The sequence below is a fragment of the Dromiciops gliroides genome, chromosome 6, assembly GCF_019393635.1.
Source record: "Dromiciops gliroides isolate mDroGli1 chromosome 6, mDroGli1.pri, whole genome shotgun sequence".
NCBI classification, from domain to species: Eukaryota; Metazoa; Chordata; class Mammalia; order Microbiotheria; family Microbiotheriidae; genus Dromiciops; species Dromiciops gliroides.
Window position 1 is genome coordinate 78,516,868 of NC_057866.1, and position 27,804 is coordinate 78,544,671.

Genomic DNA, 27,804 nt, shown 5'->3' on the forward strand with positions numbered 1-27,804 from the left:
CCTTCCAGTCTTCTTACATGTTTTTCTGCCCCATTCACATTATAGTTGTGAAAAATGATTATTAATAATTAGTTTTCTGGAGAAGATCCAGATCAGTTTTTGCCCTCTCTCTCCCTCATTCCAGAAAGTTCAGTTCTTGGGAACTTTAGATGGTTTGAGTACCAACCTAAGGGTACTATAGAAATGGAAACAGACTTTTTCATCTAATTAAATTGAGCTGATGGGATTAAGCCACACTTACATAATGTATTTTGCCTTGAGTAGACTTTTGCATACCTCCCTCTGATGTCACCTGTAGAACTCATTTTAATATGAACCACCCTCAAGTCATGTCAGCCAATGAAATTGAATGATGTTAGCCAATTAGCTTTGATCAGTGTATAGTGACCCACCTCTATCAAAAGAGGAGAAAAGATTTGACCAGGAGGGGCACATGGTTGTTGCCATCTTGGATCATGCTCTTGGCCCAGATTGCTCTCCTCATGATAGAGTAGGTAATGTAGGGCTTCTGAAACCTGCTTGAGGCCATATTCTCTCTCTCTGAGAGACAATATGGTGCAGGGGCTTTGATCCTGCTTGTGTTAAATGCCATGAGGTCGGTACTTCACTAATATTTAATATTAATTAATAATAAATAATTACTGCCAAAATGGGCAAAATAGCCATTATGCATAAAATTTTATATGTTACCTTATATATAATTTTATATTTATGTGTGTGTGTATATATATATATATATATATATATGCCATAATATTTTAGAAAACTTAGCCTAGCTCTGAATAATTTAAAAAACACATAGTCCAGCCATGTAGATTGACTTGCTGTCCTTAACTACACTCTCTGTCTTTTGTGTCTGCCTGGAAGGCTCTCCCTACTCACCATAGTCTCTTAGAATTAATTCCTTCAAGGCAGCCCCAAAACCACATTCTTCAAGAGCCCTTTCCCAGTCCCTCCCAGCCGCTAGTGCCTTCCACCCTAAGGTTACTATGTATCTACTCTATATGTATTTTGTACATCTCTATTTGCGAGCATGTTGTCTCCTCCATTGGCACGTAAACTCCTTAAGGTCAAGGACTGCCTTTTTAAACCGCATACCTCCATAAGACTTAGTACAGTGTTTTGTTTTGTTTTTGTTTCATTTTGGGGCGTTTTTTTGGTGAGGCAAATGGGATTAAGTGACTTGCGGGGGGTCACACAGCTAGTAAGTGTTAAGTGTCTGAGGTCGGATTTGAACTCAGGTCCTCCTGAATCCAGGGCCGGTGCTCTATCCACTGTGCCACCTAGCTGCCCCCAGTATAGTGTTTTTAATGTCTCAGGTTTATAATCTCAGGATTTATCCACAACTCCTCATTTTCCCTCACTCCAAATATTCAATCAGTTGCCAAATCTGTTTCTGCCATTACAACATCCTAACTTTGGACCCTTTGTTACCAAATAATTTAGTTGCATATTTAGTTTAGGCTTTTATAACTTCTTACCCGGATGACTGCTAATTGATACACTAACTTCAAGCCCTGAAAAGCCCTACTTAACCTGGCCCCACCTACCTTTCCAGCTTCTTTGAGCATGATTCACCATCCAGGACTCTGCAATTTAACCAAACCAAGTTTCCTTTTGTTCTTTACTCAAGAGCCTCCATCATATGTGCTGATACATCTCCTACACCTGGAAAATACCTTCTCCTTATCTGTAGCTCATATTCTTTATGATGTGGCTCAGGCATCATCTTCTGCAGGAAGACTTTACTGATCCCCACAATTGCTAAAGACCTCCTTCCCAAACTACTTTATATTTAATGACAGATACATGTATTTATTAAAACTTTATGTTTATATATCCTATATCAGATTTCTTGCTGTCTTGGGGAAGGGGGAGGGAGGGAGAAAAAGTTGAAACAATTGTTGCAAACTATATCTACATGTAACTAGAAAATAATAAAATACTTTTATGGGGAAAAAAACTTTGTGTTTATTTTGTGCATGTTGATTTATTGTCTCCTCCATTAGAATATAAACTCAGTGCAGGCAGGGGTTTTTCATTCTTTGTACTTGTATTCCCAGTGCCTATCACAGTGCCTGGCACATAGTAGGCAACTGGCAATTGTTGATTGATTAATCTCCAGCACTTAACAGAGGGTCTGTCACATAGTAAAAACTTAATAAATGCTTCTTACCTTCCCCTCTGAATAAGAATAGGTAATTTCCTTCTTTATAATATATATATATATATAGTCTATGAAAATCAATGAATGCATGGGTCATATTTGAGAATGCAGATCCTATTCTGCATCTACAATCCATCATTCTCTGTGTGATGAAATAATGGGATTTAGCAGATACTCAAAGACCCACCTGGAGATTAATCTAAACTGATTGAATCAAGTGAGAGTGATTGACTGCTGATTAGCCTACTTCAAAGTTAACTAGATTGTAATCACACCTGGCTAGCCTTTAATGGATTTAGAGGATGCCAACCAATCAGCTTGAAGCAGTGTGTAAGGACCGCCTCTGTTCCAGACCTATAAAAAGCTTCCACAATCAGTTTGCTAAAGAGTTCCTGATTAAAGCAGGCTCGTAGTAGAGGACTTGAGGAAGAAACCAACCAGGCTAGAACTCTATTGGAGATAGGCCTTTTCTTAACTTTCTGAACTCCATAGGAATATCTGTATGTTTTAATAAATGTTTAATGCCCAAGGACTGGTGCTAAAGCTTCTAATTTAAGGCGACCACAATTTAGATTTTAAACATCACATCTGTCTATGGAATTCAGCAATAGTTGTTGCTTTGATCAGAGTTCTAGGTATTTAAAAGTAATTTTCCTTCACATTATTTCTGTAGCCTTTTCATAAACTCTTCTCCCAGTTCTGTTCACTTCTTTTTCTTTCAGTTCATGTCTTCCCATGTTGTCCAAATCCATCATATATGTCATTTCTTATAGCACATTAACATTACATTATATTTTTTCATTATCTCCCATGATTCAATTATCATCTCTATGCCAATGGTTCTCAGTTCTACACATCTAACCCCAACCTATCCTAACCTCCAGACTCACATCTTCAACTTTCATATTAGACATCTCAAACTGAACGTCCCATAGTCATCTTAAATTCAACATGTCCAAAACTGAATTCATCATCCCCCCCAGCCCCTTCTCCTTTTTAAACTTCCTTCTTACTGTCAAAGTGAACACCATTCTTGCTGTCACCAGGCTTACAACCTATATGTCATCCTTGACTCTTCAATATCTCTTACCCCTTATATCCAATCTGTTGCCAAATCAATTTTACCTTATAATATTTTTCAAATGGACCCCCTTCTCTCCTGTGAAACTGCCATCAACCTGGCACAGGCCCTTATCAACTAATGCAATAGCTTGCTGCTTGCTCTTCCTGCCTTGTCTCTCCCCACTCCAGTCCATTTTCCACTCAGCTGTCAAATTAATATTCCTAAAGCACAAATCTGAAAATGTCACACACACATATGCATATGCACACATGCACACACACATGCACCATACAATGAATTCCCTAACACTTCCATGATCAAATATGAAATCTTCTGCTTGGCATTCAAAGACCTTCACAATCTGTCCCCTTCCAACCTTTCCACTCTTCTTATGCCTTATGTCCTGCCACACATGTATTCCTTGATCCAGTGACATTGGCCTCTTTTGGTTGTTCTTCAAACAAGTCACTCCCTCTTCCCACTCCAGACATTTTCACTGGCTTCTCCCCATACATAAAAAACCCTCCTCCTTCTTCTTCTCTGCATCCTTGCTCCCTTCATGTTCCAACTAAAGTTCTATCTTCTACAAGAAGTCTCTTCTGATCCCTTTAAATTCTAGGGCTATTCCTTTATTATCTTGAATTTATTCAATATATCTTGTTTCTACTTAGCTGTTTTCATGTGTCTCCCCTATTAGACTGTCTTGAGAGGAGAGAAAGGCTTTTACCTTTCCTTATTGTTTTTGTTTTTGTTTTACCTTTCTTTATATTTCTAGTACTTAGCATCATGCCTGGCACATAGTAAGTGCTTAATAAACTCTTTTTTGTTTGTTTTTGGTTTGGGAGTTTTTTGTTCATTTTTGTTTGTTTGTTTGTTTGTTTTGGTGGGGCAATGAGGGTTGACTTTCCCAGGGTCACATAGCTAGTAAGTTTCAAGTGTCTGAGGCCAGATTTGAACTCAGGTCCTCCTGAATCCAGGGCTGGTGCTTTATCCATTCAGCCACCTAGCTGCCCCTGTTCATAGCATTGTTGATCATTTCTTTTCATTCATTTGAAAACTGCCTATTCCGCATTCATATCCTTTGATCATTTTTCTATTGGGGAATGGATCTTGTTCCTATGTATTTGTAACAATTCCCTACATATCTTATATATCAAAACTTTATTACAGAAATTTGCTGTGTAGATTTTCCCCCTAATTTTGTTTTTTTAAGAGTTTCAATATTTTTATAAAAAAATATTTCATTTTCAAATGTTCATTGGAATTGCCTTCATTTGTAAATGTTGTATGCTATTCATTGTCAATTCCTTCTCATACTCTACACAATAGTAGACTGAAAACACAAATATTAGGGGAGTTTTTTTGTTTTTGTTTTTAATTAATAAAGTATTTTATTTTTTCCATTTCATGTAAAGATAGTTCTCAACTTTTGTTTATACAGGCTTTCCAATTTCAAATTTTTCTCCCTCCCTCCGCTCCCTCCCCCCTCCCCTAGACAGCAGGTAATCTGATATAGGTTTTATATATATATATATATACATATATATGTATATATACACACACAATAACATTAATCCTATTTCTGCATTAGTCATGTTATAAGAGAAAAATCAGAGCAATGATGAAAAACCTCAAAATAGAAAAAACAACAGCACCAAAAACAAAAGAAATAGTATGGTTCATTCAGCATCTATATTCCACAGTTCTTTTTTTTCCCCTGGATTTGGAGATCCTCTTCTATCATGAGTTCCCTGGAACTCTTCTGTACCATTGCATTGGTGAGAAGAGTATAGTCCATCACAGTAGATCAACACTCAATGTTGATGATACTATGTACAATGTTCTTCTGGTTCTGCTCATCTCACTCATCATCAGCCCAGCAAGACCCTCCAGGTTTCTCTGAACTCCTCCTGCTCATCATTTCTTACAGCACAATAGAATTCCATTGTATTCATATACCACAACTTGTCCAGCCATTCCCCAATTGATGGGCATCCCCTCAACTTCCAATTCCTTGCCACCACATAAAGAGCAGCTATAAATATTTTTGTACATGTGGGTCCCTTTCCCCTTTCCATGATTTCTTTGGGAAAAAGACCCAAAAGTGGTATTGCTGGGTCAAAGGGTATGCACAGCTTTATCACCCTTTGGGCATACCTAATTTTGTTTTGATGTAGAGCAGATAGAAATGGTCCTGGAACATATAATGATCCTGCTGTGTTTTTATGTTTAATGTTCAATGGACTATTGTAAAGATAGATCAAATAACTTATTTATCTAAATGAAAATATCACAATGTAAGCTTAAAATCTGTAGGCTAACCAAACATGTCTTCATTACAATTCCAGTACCAACAATCTGATGGGGATATGTTTTCATCTTCTTTCAACAAGATTTTGACTTCTTTTGCTTGGTCTTTATAGTTCTGAAAGCTTTTCATTCCATAAAGTTTGGATATTATGAGTATTTTGCATGATGATATCTATGTAAATGGTTGTTCTTAACTTTTTATAAATCAACAGTATATCTGGGTGACTGTGGACAATGATTTGTTCTATTATAATATTTCCATTTCCAGTACAAATTATTTGTTAACTTCTCAAAAATATTCTGAGAACTATATTCGTTGTATGAAGATTTGTCAGCTGTCAGTCCATTAAAGGTGGCAGCCTTCTGTTCTATAATTCTTGCCTTGAGGTCCTGTCTAGATAGGTATTTAGCTGAATTTCTGTAGCTTTCACAGATATGTGACATAATTCCTATTATTTCCATGCATCATCTACACTGATCACTAAATCCATATTCCTTAAGAATAACCCTCCTGTAATTTCTGTTGAGGATTCCTGTATCCTCAATTACATCAAAAATTCCTCATTTTCATAAACAAATCTGCATGACTCAGGCATTGGTTCAACATTTCTTCATCAACATATTGCTGAGATCAGGTGGATGTTGCTCTTGGCGTGATTCTGCTTCCATTCTTAGATCTCAGATTTTTCATCAGCATTATCTGGAGGTAAACTATGTACAGCTATGGTAAATAAATCCAAAGGACATGTACCATTTTCAGCCTTTACTCTTACCAGGCTTAGTAGTGGTGGTAGTGATGGTAATAGTAGTAGTAGCTATATACCAGAAATGACTTTAAGATTAAGATTAAGAAATTCTAATCTTTAAGACAAATGCAAAAACAAAACAAAACCAGAAACAGAAAGATTGGTTGTGATAAGCCCAACAACAATGAGACTGGTTATAACTTCTGACTTAGCCTTAGTTAAAAAATAGGGGAAATATGAAGTTAAATCCGGTAAGAGGAAATAGTCTAAAGTTTATATTTGGAACACATAAAACAAATGGCTGGGAATGAACTGAGTTTCTTTTCTCCCACTGTCCCTTCCCCCAAGTCCATAGCCCATAAAGAGTGCCAGCAAGTGGGTATCACGGACAGCTGATATGAATGAGATGTATGCCTTCTGTTTGCATACTCTAAGTGAACATTTTATTAGAATTAAGTGACAGGACCTTTTGCTTGAAATCTGAGTTGACGAGATTGCTGTTTCTCATGTTTTACTAACAATTTGTATAAATATGCAAAAACCAATATGTTCAGCCAGGTGCAGAGAAAATTTCGCCCAGTGTGGAATGGGCTTGCAAAAATCTGTAATCCCAGAATGAATCAACAGAGTCTCAAATTGATGTAATTCAAACAGAAGAGGTTGACCAAGGGGGAACTTGAAAAGATCTCATAGTAAAAAGGAAAGGGGAAATTGGGTACAGTTTCATGCCAGTCCATTAGAAATCATTGGACACCAAATTATTTTATTTTACTTTGTTGAAAAGACTGATTCAATGCACCTGCTATTGAGGTTTGGCCAAGACATAAGGAAAAAGCTAAATAATTTGTCCTAAAAATCACCATCTTCTAGATATTATAAATAAGTCCTGCATTATAGTGACACTTTAAAATAAGAGATAATTTTCCATGTCAGTATTGATTTGGGACCAGGAGTAAAGTTATAAGTGCATTTAAATCTGAATCCCATTTTTACATACCCTGTATTTATACAGTAAAATCCATCAGAATAGATCTATTTGTTCTACCTGCTGTCAATTTTTGCATATTTATCTATCACTCCAATAATATATTGTTTTTAAACTTTAATTAACCAAGGTAATATCAATTTAGGTATTAATTGTTCTCTCTCTGTATATATGCATGCATTGCTACAGTCCTTGTGTGTGTGTGTGTGTGTGTGTGTGTGTGTGTGTGTGTGTGTGTGGAGAGAGAGAGAGAGGGAAAGAGAGAGAGAGAGAGGGAAAGAGAGAGAGAGAGAGAGATGGTTCTTGTACAGAAATTAGAAATCAACAAGAATTAGAAGTGTTTGGAGTATCAGCCTTGAACTGTTGTCTACAGTTAACACATAAGAGACAAATCGAAACAGTGACAGTGGTAGAAATGTTTTGTGGTATATTGACATTATTTACAATGTTCCCCAAATACAATTTGACACTAAAGAGTATGACATCACATGGCTTATGATTTTAGAAGTGAAGAAATAGAAAGGGGAGGGATAAAGGAAAGAGAAATTATATTTACCATATTTAAGTGAGCCTTTTAGTCAAAGTAAAGACAGGAACCCTGGACAAGTATAGCATGGCAAGACTACCCAAATGAGGAGAGAATAAAAGTATTTAATATATATTTGTAGTGTGTAATTTATTTGTTTTTCTTATATTGCCTGGTTAAATATATGCCCTAGTATGGTATGTCTGTTTTGAGCTTCATTTTGTAATGTAAACATTTCAAGGTCAGGACAGTCACTATCAAACTAGCTTATACTCCAAATTACTATTTATCACTTTGAATTATCTCACCTTGAACATGAGAGGTAATAATGGTAGAAAACCCAGATTTGGAGTCATAAGATATGGTTTTCAAGTACCTGGATTATGTTTCTTACAATTCCTTCCTTCCTTCCTTCCTTCCTTCCTTCCTTCCTTCCTTCCTTCCTTCCTTCCTTCCTTCCTTCCTTCTTTTCTTCCTTCCTTCCTTTCTTCCTTCTTCCTTTCCTTCCTTCCTCAATTATTTATTCTGTAAGGATAACACTATGCTGGTCACTAGGATGGATATATAAAGTTCTGAAATTTAAAGAGGTGAGCCAAGTAATTTCTCAGGTTCCTTCCAGAACTAAATACATGTTCCTAACAATTACATATAATACTTTTTTTGGTGAGGCAATTGGGGTTAAGTGACTTGCCCAGGGTCACACAGCTAGTAAGTGTCAAGTGTCTGAGGCCGGATTTGAACTCAGGTCCTCCTGACTCCAGGGCTGGTGCTTTATCCACTATGCCACCTAGCTGCCCCACACATACAATATTTTATGGATAAATGCTTTGGAGAATTACAAAAGTCTTGAATGACTGGATCAGTGAAGGTACAGTGATAGGTAGGAGTTTAACAAGAAAAGATGAAGAGAAAGAGCATTTCAGGAGAAAAGGGCTTCCTGAACAAAAATATAGAGGAGGGAGAAAGACAGAGCTTGGAAGACAAGAGAGTAAACCAGTTTGGTTAGATCAAAAAATACATGGAGAGGGGGCGGAGCCAAGATGGCGGAGGAGAGGCTGTGACTCCCACAAGCTCCAGATAAACCCGTCCATTCACACCCAAAGAATGCTGTAAAAATCAAAACCCAGAACAGCCTAATGCACATAAGAACAGAGTGAGACTGTTTCTCTGCAAAAGAGGGCAATTCTGATCACCTACTGATCAGGCTGAACAGCTCAGCACACCAGTCTGGACCCAGCCAGGGACAGTGCTTCCAGCACATGTCAGAGTCTTCAGCACCAGCAGCTTCTGAGGCTCCGATCACGGACTGGTGAGGGGGTTTGGAGGTAGGCCGGGGTGAAGTGGAGGCAGTGTCTACTGGAGTTGGGGCAAAGCGCGCTGGGTCTGAACCAGTGGGCTGAATCGAGTGGTAGTGGCCCAGTGGGGGAGGGGTAAAAGCACGCCAAGCTTCCGACCATAGAGAATAAGAGTTCAATCAGACTTCTGTTTCCAGGTCAAAGAGAAAGTGGCTGTGATTACTCACAAGCCAGGCAGGCTGAGAAGAAGCCCAATCAACCCCTGGGTCACACTGTAGCACAAACGGTGTGTCCAGGAAGCAGCGCTACACTTTTAGGAGTAAAAAGCCAAGAAACAGTAAGCCAGCATGAGTAGGCAGAGAAAGCAGAAGACCATCGAAAACTTCTTTGGGGGAAAGGTAGACCACAATACATCCTAAGAAGAAGATAATAATAGGGTCAAAGCTCCAACATCTAAAGCTTCCAAGAAAAATATGAACTGGTCTCAGGCCATGGAAGCTCTCAAAAGGGACTTTGAAGAGAAAGTAGGAGAGATAGAACAAAGATGTAGAGAAAGAGAGGAAGGAATGGAAAGGGAAATGAGAGCGATGCAGGAGAGTCATGAGAAAAAAGTCAACAGTTTGAAAAGCCAAATGGAAAAGGAGATTAAAAAACTGTCTGCTGAAAATAATTGCCTAAGAATTAGGATTGAACAAATGGAAGCTAGTGACCTTATGAGAAACCAAGACACAGTAAAGCAAATCCAATTGAATGAAAAAATAGAGGGCAATGTGAAATATCTCCTTGGAAAAACAGCTGACCTAGAAAATAAATCTAGGAGAGATAATTTGAAAATCATTGGACTACCTGAAAACCATGACCAAAACAAGAGTTTAGACACCATCCTCCAAGAGATTGTGAGGGAAAATTGCCCTGATATTCTAGAAGCAGAAGCTAAAATAGAAATGGAAAGAATCCACCGATCACCTCCTGAAAGAGATCCCAAAAGGAAAACCTCCAGGAATATTATAGCCAAATTCCAGAACTCCCAGGTCAAGGAGAAAATATTGCAAGCAGCTAGAAAAAAGGAATTTAAATACTGTGGAGCTCCAATAAGGATAAAGCAAGATCTAGCAACTTCTACATTAAAGGACCGGAGGGCATGGAATATGATATTCCAGAGGGCAAAGGAACTGGGACTACAGCCAAAAATCACGTACCCAGCAAAACTAAGCATCATCTTTCAGAGGCAAACATGGAACTTCAAGGAGAAAGAAGACTTTCAGGCATTTGTAATGAAAAGACCTGAACTGAATAGAAAATTTGACTTTCAAATACAAGACCCTGGAGAAGCATAAAAAGATAAACAGGAAAAAGACTTCATGAGGGATATTAAAAGATCAAACTGTTAACATTCCTATATGGGAAGATAATACAGAGGTCACAGGTCTGAACTGAATATGAAGAGATGTTATGTTTTGTTCTTTGTGGGGTGTCTTATGTATGGGGCCGGATTTGGGCTTGGGGCCTCCTGGGTCCAGGGCTGGTGCATTGTCCACTGTGCCACCTAACTAACCCATAATGACATCCTTAAAATAGGGTTGAGGTGTAGGAGAAATAGACTGGGGGAGGGGGAAGGGGAGAGATGGTCTGGGGAGAGGTTGTTCACATGAAGGAAACAAGAAAAAAGCTTATGGAGGGGAGGGGAAGAGGGGGAAGGAATTGGGGAGTGATCGAACCTTAATATCATCAGAATTGACTCAAAGAAGGACTAACATACATACTCAAGTGGGTATAGTAATATATTTTGCCCTGAGGGAGGGGAAGGAGATAAGGGGGGGGGGGAAGAGGGGAAGGAGGGAAGGGCAGATTCTGGGAGAGAGTAGTAAAAAGCAAAATACTTTCAAGGAAGGTGAAGATGTTCTGCATAATGGCACAAGTATGAAATATTGAATTGCTTGATTTCATAGGGAGGGTTGAGGAGAGAGGGAGGAAGAAAATTTGGAACATAGAATTAGCTCAGAGACCTTAAACTCATCAGAGTGGGCTCATGGAGGGAATAACATTCACACCCAGTTGGGAGGAGTAATCTATTTAACCTTATAGGAAAGTATGAGGGGAAGAGGATAAGGAAGGAAGGGTAAAAAAAAAAGGGAGTGCAGAGTACGGGAGGGGACAGTCAGAAGTAAAATACTTTTGAGGAGGAATAGTTTAAAAGAAGATAGAAAATAGAGTAAATATCATGGGAAGGGAATAGGATGGAGGGAAATAGTCATGATGACTTTGCTGGGCTAATATGAAGAAAATTCTTTGTCAAGTTTAAGGTACATTATTTAGGTTATGATGAACAGGATACTATTAGAAAAACCTGGAAAGACCTACATGAACTGAAGCAGAATGAAATGCACTGTATACAAAATAACAGCAATAGTGTAAAATGATCTGCTGGGAAGCATGTGGTTATTTTCAGCAAGGCAATGGTCCAATATAACCCTGAAGGACTTATGAAAATGGCAACCCATCTACAGAGAAAGAAGTGATAGTATCTGAAAATAGATGGAAACACATTTTTTTTCTTTTCTTTTTTTCTTCTTTTTTGGTGAGGCAATTGGGGTTGGGTGGCTTGCCTGGGGTCATGCAGCGGGTGGGTGTTGGGTGTCTGGGGCCAGATTTGGGCTTGGGTGCTCCTGGTTCCAGGGCCGGTGCTCTGTCCGCTGCACCACCTAGTTGCCCCTGGAAACACATTTTTTTTAAAAAATGTTTTTTCTCTTTGACAATTCCTCAGTCTGAAGTTTTGGGAGTTTTTGACTGTTTTTTTCTCACAACCTAGCTAATGTGGGAATGTTTTCCATGACTACTCATGTATAATTTATTTTGAAATGCTTGAGTTCTAGTGGGTGGGGGGTGGGAATAGAGGAGAAAGAGAAGTTGGAACAATTTTTTTTTTAAATTGATGTTAAAATTTGTTTTTACATAGATTTTGGAAAATAAAATTCTATTCAGAAAAAAAAATACATGGAGATTAGGAATAAGAGATAAGGTTGAATAGGTAGGGGTAGGGCCTTGAATGCCAAGCAAAAGAGTTTAAACTTTATTTTGGAGACAATATGGAGCCTTCTAAGATTCATAGTGATTATGGCCTCACAAGGCAAGAGTGGAGTGGAACTATTTTTTTTTTGGAACTATTTACTTTTACATGTTTTATTTATACCTATATTTGTACATGTTATCTCCCCCTCTAATATAAATTCCTTGAGGGTAGGGAGTATTTTACTTTTGCTTTTGTGTTCACGGAGCCTATCACAATACCTCAAACATAGGAAGCAATTAACATGATTAAAAATAAATTATTAAAAAACAAAAATGTTGATTAATTAATTGATTGATTGTTATAGCATTTTTTGGTGGATCAGTGAGGGTTAAGTGACTTGCCCAAGGTCACACAGCTAGTAAGTGTCACGTGTCTGAGGCCAGATTTGAACTCAGGTACTCTGGAATCCATATGGCATTTTTAATGTACCATTGGATTACTTTAACTTTCTTGACTGATGAAACTTTTTATTGTTAACTGTTGTTTATCCATCACCCTTCCATGTTATAATGTGTAGTTGATATCTTTACACCGAGGTGTAGGTAGGGCTTTACCTTTATTCCTATTAAATTTCAACTCAGTAGATTTGGACCATTGTTCTAGTCTGTTGAGATCTTTATGGGTACTGACTTTTTTATCCTCTAGTATAGTTATGTAGAAATTTCACAAGTATACCAACTGTCTTTATTCATTTCATTGCTAAAAATAATTGGGTCAAAAACAGATACTTGGGTGTCTCCATCAGAGATCTCTCTAGATTAACATTAAGATGATGATAATGATGATTGTGGTTGTAGTGGTGGTGGTGGTCAAGAGGATTACATTTAAGGTTTGCAACACACTTTACAAAAATCTCATTTTATTTTCACAATAACTATGCCAAAGTAGATATTAGTATCATACTGTTTTATAGAGGAGGAAGCCATAGCTGGGAAAGCTACATTTATTGCCCAAGGTCACATAGCTAGTATTGGGCTAAGACTGGGTTTGAACTCAGTAGTCACTTCCTTTTGTTTCTGGTCATTTAAATGGACTTAAATTTACTTAGCCCACATCCCTCTACCGTGACCATAAGGACAGCAAGAGAGACTTGTTGAATATCTTGCTAAAGTCTAGGCTGATCATTGATCTACTCAGCTAGTTAATAATCATATCAAAATTAGAGACAAATGAATTATAGTCTATCCTTGATGAACCTAGATTAATTTATATTGATCATCTAATCAGTCTAAATGCTCCTAAGCCACATCTTTAATTATATATTTTGTGATTTTTCTAGGAATTGAATTCAAGCTCACTATCCAATAACTTTGAAAACTCCACTCTCTTTTATGAAAATCTTGACATTATCCATCTTAAGTCCAGAGGCACTTTTCTGACTCTCCTTGATTTTTCAATGATCACCAGTACTGCCCAGCAATCATAGCCTTAAGTTCTCTTGATACCCTAGGATGTAATTCATTCCAAACTGGCAAGCCAAGGCATCTAAGCGAGCTCTTAACATCTTTTCATTTATCTTCTGTTTAAGCTTCCTGTTAATCATTTTTATTCTACATTTCCCAGTCCAAATATTGTCTTCTTTGGTAAAGAAAATAGAAGCAAAATAAATAAGGCATAACCATGGCCTGTTATCATCTTCCCATCCAACCCAAACGACAATCCAATTTCATTTTTTATCTTCCTGTTCCATTCAAAATAGCTTTAAAAAAACTATTTCATTATCCTGAGCTTTCATTACAAGCTTTAGAATTCCTGAAAAACAAACCATGGCACTCTTTGTATTTATCCTTTATTACCTACCCTTTCTGCCTTATTCTTTACATGTCTTTTTTAAATCTAAGTTGCTTTGTTATTTTGACAGTTTCTATCCTTTCTTCTTGTTTATGTCTTCATTGTTTCATTTCTGAGACCTTCTTGGACTGACTTCCCCTATAGAATTTTGGGTAATGGGTTATTACCTATCCTATCTCTTTTTAGGACTGGTTGCACTTTCATTCATGTTCCCATCTCACTGGTCTTCATGGACTAGTCAGAGTACTTTACTCCTTTTTCTCAAATGTCAGTACTGACATTCACCATGTATTCTTTCATCATCACTTAGTTCATCCGACTTTAATTTTTTGGATTCTGTGGTATACCATGACTTGCAGATATGTAGCATCAATGGAAAATCACTGATGATAAAAAGAGATGGACCTTTGTTTCAAGGATCAGCTTTGGGTCACTAATAGAACCACATAGTTTCCTCAGTGTAGTTCAGCACTCTCTCCTCTTCCCATTCAATTCTAAACCCAGTTCATGTTCCATCTTTACTGTCTCTCCAAGATGTATGTACTAATGGACTCACACTATAGTTTTTTCTATACCACCATCCTTTAGTTATGAGATATACAAAAATCATTTTGATAACATATGAATCTGGAATTTTCCAGGCATAAAGGAAATGAATGATTTTTAAAGGATTCTTTCTTCCACCTCCATGAGAAAAATCTGAGTTAAAAAATGCTCCAGGGAAAAATGATCCAAATTCAGTGCACAAACTTCCTTCTTAATATATTAAAAAATAATCAACTGACATGGTCAAAAGTTGGAAAGAAGTTATGTACTATAGTAAAGGAGAAAACAAGATTCAGTAAACATAAGTGTATGATTACAGACCCATAATATTTGCTAGTATGAAAGATTGTTATATGCCATAACATAGTTTTTCATACCAAAAAGCACATATGAGCCTGAATGAACTTCACAGCTCTCTAGCCATCTCTGAGGCAGAAAACAAGCTCAATAGATTTCATTTCTGATATTATGTTTGCATTTATTTTACACGTAATTTTCTGCTTTACTTTCTGTGGGGGTCTTACAACATTATACAGCAGAAGATTTTTTGTACCAGCTCAATAGCCAATTTTTTGTGTGCAAAGAAAGGAATTCCAAATCTCAATTGTGAGTATGCCATGGAAAAAAAAATCCAAAATGAGCCGATCTCTGGATGTACATTGCACAGGCTACAGAACCAAAACATGCATTTAAATCACTTATATCTAACTTTTTATGATGCCACTGGGAATGTTGTTCTTTTTGCATTTGCAGTTAAAGGGTAGAACAGATGGTGAAAGTTTAGTTTCAAGTGATGGGCCCATTAAAATAACTTATGCTGTTGAGTGATGGTTCATTCTAACAGGCACCATTCATTATAACTGGGTTTGCCTGCTCTGAAATTCTTGAGAGGGAAATAGGACTTCAGGAAATGTTTGCTGTATCAAGGGATTTGTCAGATTAGGACTACATGGCTAAAAAGAAAAATCTCTTTAAATATAAAGTAAGCTTGGTGGGGCTGTGATTATAGAGTTGCTTATTTTCATCCCACATACTGTTGGTAATCACAATTCCCGGGAGATTCAAGGTATTAGAAGAAAGAAGGTCAAGAGAAGCTGGTGGGGGTGTATTTAGTTCATGGAAAGCATTGTACTGAATCCAAATTCTTTCTCATTCCAAGTCTTTTATGAATATCAGTTTCACTTAAAGGATTTTGTGATTAAAAACCACAACAAATGGAAAAACAGCAATAAGAGAAGAAAGAATTCAGATGACTAAGTCAAAGCAAGGTAAAAAGAAAGCATGTAGTGGACTAGAATAGGACACTTTTTTCTCATTTCCTCAGACACAAAGTGCAGAAATAACATGAGAACAGTAGCCCACATTATTGTCATTCTTTTTTTTTTTTTTTGCGGGGCAATGGGGGTTAAGTGACTTGCCCAGGGTCACACAGCTAGTAAGTGTCAAGTGTCTGAGGTCGGATTTGAACTCAGGTCCTCCTGACTCCAGGGCCAGTGGTCTATTCACTGCGCCGCCTAGCTGCCCCCATTATTGTCATTCTAAAGCTTGAGAGGGAACCTACAGGCCATTTGGAACAACTCCCTCCTTTTAAAGATAAGGACAATGAAGTCCTGGTAGGGTTATCACACAGGCGTCAAAGGGAAGATTTGAATCCTAGTCCTCTGACTCCAGAATCATTATTATTTCTACAGGCAGCTGTGTGGCACAGTAGATAGAATGCTGTACCGGGAATCAGGAAGACTTGAGTTCAAATCCAGTCACTTACTAGCTGTATGAACCTGGGCAAATCACTTAACTCCTGTCTGCATCAGTTTCTCTTCTATAAAATGGAGATAATAATTTCTCCTGGGGTTGTTCTGAGGATAAAATGAGTTGTGAAGCACTTTGCAAACCTTAAAGCATTATGTAAATGCTAGTTCTCATTATCATTCTACTATATACCACAGCTCTTCAAGCAAAGACTAGATGACTTATTGGTTATGTTTGTAGAAGGGATTATTTTTCACAAATGTATTAGTGTGGACAGAGGTCCCTTACAACTCTAAAATTCCATGATTCTGAGATAACATGGATTCTATTCCAATGCTTCCCTCAAATACTGGTGTAGGTTTAGACAAGTGAATCTTTCTAGGTCTTTCTTAGCTACTGAACGATTGTTCCTCCACACTGGTAGGGAGGCAATGTGGCAGAGAAGAAGAGAGTCCTTGGTTTGAAGTAGGGAGACTTGGGTTTGCAAGCCAGCTCTGACACACACTCACTGTATGTCCAAGTCATGAAAGATATTTCAAATTGAATTTTCCTGTTTAAAAAAATGAGGATAAAAATGCATATAGCTTACCTACCTTATAGGACAGTTCTTAGGAAAGTGCTAACAAAAGTGTCCTAGAAATATGACTTATTATTATTGGGAAAAGACACTGTACCAGGAGACATGACCTGGGTTATAGGCCTGGCTGTACCTCTATCTACCCATGTGACATTGGGTTAATCATTTCTGTTCCTCAGTTTCCTCATCTATAAAATGAGGGGTTGAACTAAATGATTTTTAAGTCTCCTTCAATAGCCAATATTTCATTGTTGCTTCATAAGTGGAGATATCTTTTATGAGTATTTTAAAAATAAAAGCCTTATCTGATCTCAGAGCATATGTGACAGACTTATCCTTGGCTATAAGCTTCATTTTTATATCTAGCCAACTTTTCCTTTGAAAACTTAGATGATTTTATTATCCAAAGATGCTACTCAAAACCAACCCTCAATCAGACATATATTTTGGTATCTATCTTTCCCTTGGTGAGGAGTGATTTTCACTAATGTATCCACATTCTTTCCTGTGCCCCTTGTGACAAATCACATGTATTTGCCCAATGCCTGGCCAAGATTCCATGTGCAGTGTGTGGCCACAGAATGAAGGAAATTGATCAGGCTCACACTGAGACCCAGTCCCATTGATCTTGGTTGGTCTAATTAATGCAACATACTCTCTAAAAATGTGGCAAAAAAGTCCAAATCCCAGCAAACAGAAGACCCCAAAGAGTGAGAGGACCTGGGTTCAAATTGTAGTTTTCCCATTGATTGCCTTTATGACCTTGACAGGTCATATGATTCCTCTAGATCTCAGTTTTCTTGTCTGGAAAGGTTGACTTGAGGTGCCTTCCAGATCTCAATCTATGATCCTATGACTGAATGAACTATAGTTAATCAATAGATCAACAAATTTTAAGTTTAATTAATCAATCAGTCAACAAATATTTAGTAAGTTCCTACTGTGTGTCAGGCTCAGGGCTAGGCACTAGAGATCCAAGTACAAAGAATGAAAACCATTCAAATGGGGGAAGCAATAAGTACATACAAAAATATATATACAGCATAAGTAAAGAGTTAATAAAAGTAAAGATATGTGTATATATACATATATGCATATATGTGTGTAAATATGTATGTGTGTATATGTGTGTGTGTATGAAATACAAGGCATTTGAGGAAGGAAGACACTAACAGTTGATAGGGAGGATGAGAAGGTAAAGACAAGTTTCGTGCAGGAGATGGTGCCTGAGCTAAGCCGCCTCTTAAAGGAAGAGAGGGACTCTATGAAGTGGAGGTAAGGAGACAGTTCCTTCCAGACATAGGGGATGGTCAGTACAAAGGCATGGAGATGGGAGGAAAATCTAAGGTTCCTTCCAGTTCTATATTTACTTTCTTAATTTTATCAACTACCACCACCAGGGACAAAGTGGGGACCTCCTTTTTCAGATCATGACCTTGGGAGCATAGCCTTACAACTCATCAGCTCCTCCAAATACTTTTCTACAATGTGCAGGGACTTGGGGTAGAAACTATTTTCACCTAAATAAATGACAAGTAGTGCAGGTTCCAGTTTTGTCTGGCTTTTAATATTCTATCAACTCTACTCTTGTCTTTGGTGCTGGATGTTGAATTACGAAATCTGGCTCTGAATCTTGGTTCTGTCACTTACAAGCTATGAGATGTTGGGAAAGTCACTTCCTCACATTGTTCCTCAACTTCTTCATTTGTAAAGTGGAAATAATGATACCTGCTCTACCTACCTCATAAGACTGCTGTGAGGATCAAATGAGATGACAGCTATGAATTTGTTTTTAAACTATGAAACACTCTAGGAATGTTACTTATTATGCTGATCCACTTTCAAGTTAGCTAGACCCTAGTCCTTAAGGAAAATAACAAATTTGTCCTGATCCTTTGGTTCAGGTGGAAATTGTTTAACTCCTGGCCTCCTGACACCTAAAGTTGGTCCCTTTATACTCCTTGTTGCCTTCCCCCGAATGTCTTAAAGTGCATTCCCCTTTCCAATGTCTTTATGCTGCTTGAATCTATAACTGCAGTTCCCCGTGTGGGTCTCTCTTCCTTTCGGCAGTTCCCTGGCTTCTTATACATGCCCCTTCTAGAGGGAACTACATTCATCTGAGCTTTCACGTTGGAAAGATTCTTATCACAACAGTCAAGAGCCAAAAAGAGAAGTTTCTTCTCTTGGGATAGACTCCCCATTGGTAAATCAGAACTCAGTCTCTATGATCCCAGAGTCCTGGGGAGGGGAAGGGGGGAAAAGACATGGGTTACAGTGAAAGGACAGGTTTAGAAATTATGAAAATAAAGGATTTTAGTTATTGATTTGAATATATATTACATTTATACACATACATATACAAATATATAGCTATATTCAAATACACACATGCACACATGTGCATACACACCACATATATCACATAAAGCCCAAAGGATCCTTATCCCAACTTCTACATGAACTATAATGTTGGACCCCCAGAGCAAGGCTGTTACGTCTCTCCTCAGGGTACTAGGGATTAATCCTGATGGGTTGGGGGTGTTTTTCTAATAATATATAGTTTATGGACTCCTACTGATATGTTTCTTACATGATTATCAATTGATATAAATTAGTCATCCAGAGTTCATTAGCATTTAGAAAGGGCTATTTAACAAAAGTAGTATGGTAAGAAAAGCTGGTACAAAACATCTTCCTAAAAGTCTGTGACAGAGTTGCCTACATATATATATATACACACACACATACACACATATATGTATGTGTATGTGTATATGTATGTGTGTATATACCTATACCTATACATTTACATGCAAAGCCCAGAGGAAATTGGGTTGAAGCTAAGAGAGTGCATGTGGCCAAGGGAGATTGACAAGTCCCAAAAGTTCTTTTGCTGGAGTCCTCACAATGTTTCACTCAAGTATAGTGCACCTAGGGGCACTACTTGGATGCTGATTTTTAAAAAAATCTAGGGCAGCAAGGTGGTGCAGTGGATAAAGCACCGGCCCTGGATTCAGGAGGACCTGAGTTCAAATCTGGCCTCAGACACTTGACACTTACTATCTGTGTGACCCTGGGCAAGTCACTTAACCCCCATTGCCCCAGGAAAAAAAATCTAAATCCTCTGGTCTTCCAAAGTTCATTAGTTCTTCCTCTGATTAAGGGGGGAAGTGGAAAGGAGGCATAGGTTGAGTCACTCTCCTCTCCCACTCAAGCGACTCTTTGTCAGGGGTTTGGCTGGAACACTCTCTCTGACTCCAAATCATTTGAATCTCTAATCCCAACTAGCTTGATGGTGCTAAACAGTCCCCAAAGGGAATACGCAAGTTCCTCAGCCAATACAAACAGACTTCCTACAGCACCAAGGAAAATTCCCAGATTCATCCAACTTAATGATGTATACTTACTTGATAAATGTTTCAAGCTAAGTGGAGTGGAGTTGTTTCAGCCTCACATATGTATGTATACACACCTGTACATATATGTATTAAAATCTATGCCACGTGCATATACCATACATGTATTTTGGCACATAGGGTATATATTATTGTGTGTGGTATGTGCTCGTACTATGTCATGTTTGCTGTGTTATGTTAGTATGTAAGTAATTCACAATATTTTACTAGACCTATGATTTAACTGATCTTGTGAATTCCCAATAAGAATCTTCCTCTATCAGCTCATATTAGCAAATAAATTTGAAACCATAGGTTAAAACCATCCCTATATTGTTCTTAACCTGTGATGTCATCAGCATATATCACTATAAAATAATTCTTGCTTTGGGAACACCTTTTGCCAATGAAATCAATAACTCATTAGTAATTTGTGATCTTAAAGAGTCACCTAGAGTACTGAGAAGCTAAAAGACTCACCCATGGCCCCACAGACAACAAGTGCCTAAGGCAGGACTTGAACCCAATTCTTCCTGACTCTAAGGCCCTTCTCTTTTTGTCCCTGTCTCTCTCTCTTTCCCCCATCCCTTTCTGTCTCACACTAGCACGTGCATTTACTAATATAAATCATCAGTATATTTGTTCTCTGAGTGGGCACTCTTTTAGTCCCTGGAAATTCTGAGAAATTGTTTTATGTCCACAGTAGCTGGGGCTAGATTTAAAATGACCTACTCCTCTTTTCTTTCATTGTCCCCATTTCTCTCCCTTTTAAAACAATACTCCAGAAGGCATAGGTTCATCGCTTTAGGAATAAGAATAACCCCAGGGATTTTCTAGTCCAATTCTTTCATGTGACAAATGGAGAAACAAAGTCAGAATAAGAGATTTATGAAGTTCCACAGGCAGTAAATGGCAGGTTCAGTTTTGAACCTGGGTTCTGACACCCACTCCATTGGCATAGATAAGAAGTCAGTCTTGCCACTAACATAGCTGCTCACCTTCAAAGATACCTAGGATATCAGTAGGGGTAACTCAATACTATCCCCAAATTGCTTGATGTAGAAAGTGGCTAACAAAGAACATTGATAACTTCATCCAAGTGTCTTCAAAGAAGAGTCTGCAGACTACAGAAGTATCATGAACACAGAGACCCCTACGAGTCACTGAAAAATGACTATCCAAAATTAATACCATTTCCCTCATACTTGTAGTTCTTCAATGAATGCTTTACATTTGAGCTCAGCTCTGCCATTTTTCCAAAGATGAATTTCTTTTCAATTTAACCCAATCTTAACCCCAATGACATTTGGATTATTTTTTCCATTATACCCATAAATGGAAGCAAATCCTACCATTTTTATAAATACAGTTGTTTTACCCTTTCATTTTTTCATTTTAGATGAAAATCCATTTTTTTATTAACAATCATTTTTTTCCCTTTCTACTCCCCACTGAGCTTGTTACCATCAGCTGTTTTTTGCTCCTCATATCCTCTGCTCTTTCCTGTTCCTTCAGAGGGCTCCTGCAGGGATGTTTTCTTATATAATCAAATTATAGGTCAAATTCATCAAAGAGATAAGACATAGGTATAGTTTTTATAAACATTTGCAACTAATGCAGTAAGTAGCATTCCATTTTTTAAAAATAGGAACATGAGATACTGACAATGGCTACACTTAGATTTTAATATAGACACTATAGAATGGCAAGCTAGTATTAAACCAAAGAAAAATTCTGAATTTACAAAGGCTTCATTTTCTGACCCATTAAAATATAGTCACTTACTGGCTAGGAAAATGAAAAATACACAACCCACTAGGTTTCTCCTTTTGCTTTAGCTGCCAAGAACATGCTGTCAAATTTATTGTCCAAGTATCATATCAAATCAACTTAACAAATATCTATTAAGTGCCAACAATGTTCAATCCTTGATAGCACATGTTCTTTCTCTTCTACATACTTGGTTTCTAAAATGTTTCATATCACACTCTACTATGTTTTCGTTTCTAAGCCATCTCCAAACCTTTAGGAGGCAGGTGGTACAAATTAGAAATGAATAAATCTTTTGATGGTCCTTGCTTTTTTCTTATCTATAACACAGAACATCTTGAAAGAGGAATCTGCACTCATTGATTTTATCTCCTCCTTCCTCTACTCAGTTGGCTTCCATTCCCTCTACTTGGGTGAAATTGATCACTTGGAGGTTACCACTGGCCACCTGTCAAATCCAATGACTTTTTCCTCTGTCCTCATCTTGTTCTTTTTGCACCCTGTGACCCTCGACTACCACCACCATACCTCCTCCCTGATATCTTCTCCTCTTGATTTCTATGATAGTACATGTTCTTGGTTCTCTTGCAATTCCTACTTCTTCCCTACTCCTATCTCCAAGTGATTGGTGATGAGTGATTAAATATAGGCATCAAATTGGTTTTATCCTCCACTCCCATTCTCTCATTTGGATTTAATTATTATGTTCTTTTGAATGACCTCAAATTGTGTCTCTGCACCTCTCTGACTTTCCTCTGGATCTCAAGATATATACATCCAGATACCTCCAGCACATCTTTATTGTCAATTCTGCTGGGTCCTCAAACTCAACATGTCCAAACCTGAATCCATCTTCTCCCCATAGCAAACCAGATCCTCATTTTTTATTTCCCACTTCTGGTAAAGAAAAGCACCATTGTCATAACCACTCAGACTTGAAATCTTAGGATCATCTTTGATTCTTTCCTCTCATCTCATGCCCACATCTAATCAGCTGCCAAGTGTTATCAATTCTGCCTCCCAAATTTCTCACTCATTTTCCACTATCCCCAGCCCACTCATCCAGGTCTCTCTCACTTGACACATGTAACTGAAGCTATTCCAAATTAAGGACCATCAGGATCATAGCAGAGGATAAAGGAAATTCCAAGAAGTACCCAAAGCCATTTGCTGCATTGGGCCAATAGGATATTGATGTAGAATCTAGGGACTGAAACAGAAGGTGGGACGTAATCCTAACCACACCATCCAAAACTGTCTATAGCAGCTTCCAGACATAAAAAGGGAACAGGAATAGGCAGGGCTTTCCTACCTCATCCAAGAGTGCTTTGGGGGTGGGGGGGAGGTTCAGGGAGGAAGAAGTTGGCCTTATCACAATGTACAAATCCATTAATTAAAGCTGGATATGTAAGTAAATAGATGAAAACTCTAAATGCAATGGACATATAACTATATATTTTAAGACAAAGAGGTAAATACAAAAGAGATTAAGTACTCATAGAGCTATTAAACCTTTATCGGAGAACTTTGCTTCAAAGATTTTTCCCAGTTAACTTTTTTCCAAATGTAACTGCCCTGATTTTGTTTATACAAAAACCTTTCAATTTCATAAGAACTCAAGAAGGGCTAAAATAAAGGGTAAATAAAAATAAAATGAGAACTTTGGGGAAAATATAGAATAAGTGGCTTATAATAGAAAGTAGGAAAGAACTAGAAAAACAGAATAGAACAAATAGAAATCAGTTACAGTGAGACAACAAGGAATATTGGTTTTTTGTTTTGTTTTGTTGTTTTTTTAGACAGGCAATTGGGGTTAAGTGACTTGCCCAGGGTCACACAGCTAGGAAGTGTTAAGTGTCTGAGGCCGGATTTGAACTGAGGTACTCCTGACTCCAGGGCCTGTGTTCTATCCACTGTGCCACCTAGCTGCCCCCAGGAATATTGTTTTTAAAAAGTCAAAAGCCTGAAAAATTAGAATAGGATGTAAGGTATCTACTTTCAAAAACAACTTCCCTGGAAAATAGGTTTATAAAATATATCTAAAGCATCATCAAATTCATTAAAAATCATAATTTTATATTCTCAAAGTAATTTTACATTCTCTAAACTATCATATTACCTGTAAAATGGGGTGATTTAATTACTCTTTGCTTATACTTATTCCCTTAATATTTTTCTTGCATAATTGTCTTAACTAGTATTTCTAGAATCTATGTCAAATAATAGTGATAACAATGGGTATTTTTGCTTATTATTAATCTTATTGGAAAGGCTTCAAGAATTTCTTCGTTACAGATGATGCTAGCTCTTGGTTTTGAATAGATATTATCATATTAAGGAAAAATCTATTCATTGCTTTGTTTGTATACAAATGGTTGTTGATCATATTTTATCAAGAGCTTTTTCTGCATCTATTGAAATAATCATATGATTTCCATTGGTTTAGTTATGAATATAATCTATTATTCTTATAGTTTTCCTAACATCTTGGTATAAATCTAATAATCAGGAAAGATTTAATATATAATGTTAATTATGTAAAATTGAAAAGTTTTTGAATAAACAAAATCAATGCAATTAGATTTGGAAGAAACAGTTAACTGGAAAAAATCTTTGAAGCAAAATTCTCTGATTGTTTGGATATTCAAAATATTTATGGAGGGTAGCCAGGTGGTACAGTGGATAAAGCACCAGGCCTGGATTCAGGAGAACCTGAGTTCAAATCTGGCTTCAGACACTTGATACTTACTAGCTGTGTGACCCTAGGTAACTCACTTAATCCTCATTGCCCCACAAAAATTTTTAAAATAAAAAATTATGGAAATTATACAAATATATTAAAAGATAAGCCATTCCCAATAAATATGTGTTCAAAAGGAAGTTCTAAAGAGGAGAAATGCAAGTTGCCAATATCCATATGAAAAAATGCTGCAAATCACTAATAATAAGAAAAATTAAAATGGCTCCAGGCTTCTCTCAAGTCCATCAGATTGGCAGAGATGACAAAAAAAGGAAAATTCCAGTTGTTAGAGAGACTGTGAAAGGGAAGGTACACTACTGTGCTATTGATAGAGCTCTGAAATGGTCCACCCATTCTAGAAAATATTTGGAATGATACCCCCAAATTCAGTAAAATGTGAATACACAGTCTTTAACCTAGTAATACTACTACTAAGTATACCCCAAAGAGGCAGAAGTCAGGGGGGAAAGGCCTATGTGTACAAAATATTTATAGAAACAATTTCTGTTATGGCAGAAAACTAGAAACAATGGAAATATGGCCATAAATTGGGAAGTAGTTAAACAAATTATCATTTGAGTTAGATTATTAGCTTATTAATTAGTAGAATATGAATTATTCATTTATGAATTAGTAGAATACTATGAGAAACTATACCAGTGTGGAATTCAAAGAAACCAAGAAGGATTTGTATGAACAGATTCAGAGTGAAGTGAGAACTAAGAGACATAGTCATAAAAAGACTACAAATGAAAACAACTTTGAAAGATTTATGAATTCAAATCAATACAACAACCTATCATAATTCCAAAAAACAGAGGATGAAATATGTTTCCTACCTCTTGGCAGAGAGATGATAAACCAGAGGGGCAGAATGGGACAGGTTTTTAAGGAGGAGGAGGAGGAGAAGGAGAATAGTATTTATATAGTTCCTATTATGTGGCTCCCTATCATTTTCAGGACCAGATCTTAAAAAAACCTTCATTTAACATTTGAAGATCTTCACAGCCAAAACCTTACTTTGCCTTTCCAGTCTTCTTACACTTTGCTCACTTACATACACTCTATGATCCAGCTTCACTGGCCTACTCAAAGTTTCTTAAACAAAACACTCCGTCTCCTTTCTGTACACCTTTTTACTGGCTGTCCCTCATGCCTAGAAAGCTCTTCTTTCCCCCCTCCCCAATCCCCCAACCAACCTCAGCCTCATTTTCCCTGCTTTCCTTCAAAATTCAGCTCAAACTTCCCCTTCAGTGGGGAGGGTCTTTCCTGATCTTCCCTGATGTCAAAGCTTTCCCTTTTAAGATTATCTTTTTTTTCTTTAAGTGAGGCAATTGGGGTTAAGTGACTTGCCCAGGGTCACACAGCTAGTAAGTATTAAGTGTCTGAGGCTGGATTTGAACTCAGGTACTCCTGACTCCAGGGCCGGTGCTCTATCTGCTTCGCCAACTAGCTGCCCCTTAAGATTATCTTAATTTGCTCTCTATATATATTTTATGTGCTTTGCCTATTTATCTCCATGTTGTCTCCCCCATAAAGCTCTGGGTTCTTTAAGGACAGAGACTAGTTTTTTGGGTTTTTTTGTTTGTTTGTTTTGCTTTTCTTTTTATTGCCATAACTTAGCACAATGCATGGCACTGCAATAAATGTTTAGATAAGCCCTTAATACATGTTTATCTACTGATTGATATTTTTAAAAAATAATTTACCAAAGGCAGCAAGGTGGTGCAGTAGATAAAGCACTGGCCCTGGATTCAGGAGAACCTGAGTTCAAATGCAGCCTCAGTCATTTGATTGACACTTACTGGCTGTGTGGCCCTGGGCAAGTCACTTAACACTCACTGCCCGATAAAAATAGATAGATAGATAGATAGATAGATAGATAGATAGATAGATAGATAGATAGATAGATAGATAGATAATTTGCCTCCTTCCCATGTTCAAAAGACACCAATGACTCCCTATTGCCTACTAAATTAATGGACAACAGAAGACATTGTTAAGGACTAAAATTCTAGCTAGTCTGTCTAAAATATCTAATGAGTGGTCGCCAATAAATTATAAGCTTTAGCAAGAGTTAGGCTTTTAAGCATTTATTAAGGAGAATGAGAATTTGGTAAAGAGAGAGAGAAAGACCTACATTCATCTATCTATTAAAGGGAGAGCACATTTCTAGCTCCGCTCTCCACCAGAGTCCTCAGGAAAAGCATGAGTGAGAGCACCAGGCTCCCCCTTCTTCTTCTCACAAGCAAATGTCACTTCCTGATGCCAAAGAAAAGATGCATGGTCTTGCCCTCAAAGACCTTCACCTCATGGGTGGAGCTCTTCTACAGTAAGTCTCCAGCAGGTGGAATCATTCCAGTCATTACAACATGTTAGCTGTCTTCAAAATGCTTAAGAGTTGTGACTTGAAGGAGGGATTAGATTTGTTTTAGGCAACAGAGGAAAGAAATAGGAACAGTAGGCGGAAGCTACAGAACCAAATTTAGGCTTGATACTTGCCAAAGGGATTTTTTTTTTATCTCTGAAAAGGGAATTGGCTGTCTCTGGAGATACTGTATCCCTCCTCACTGGAGAGCTTCAGATACAGAGTGAATGTCTATTCATTGACATTTTGGGATTTTTTTTCCCGGTGCACATTGAGCTTGATGGTTTCTGATGTCCCTTTCAACACTGAGATTCTGTGAGTCTCTAAGTTGAAATTCTATATCTTGAAAACTGAGACTCCCAGTGTATCTAGTAGTTCCTCAACAATTATTTGAATACTGATTTTTTTCTGAGGTTACCTTTTACAATAAATCTTCTCCCTCTATCATGAGATGATTATTCACTAGCAACTCCTTGAGAGCAAGGACTCTCTCTTATTCATCTTTGTATCTCTTCAGCTGTTGCCACATTATCTTAAATGCACCAAGTGCTTGCTCAATGAGTAATTAAGGAATGAAACTGGCTGAGCTGGGACTAGAATTCCTGCATCTTTTCCCATGGTTATTTTCACAGTACTACCTGTCATCCTAAGTAATTAACTAACACCTTTCATTTGAGGAACCCTCAAAAGGTCTTTGTTTCATTTG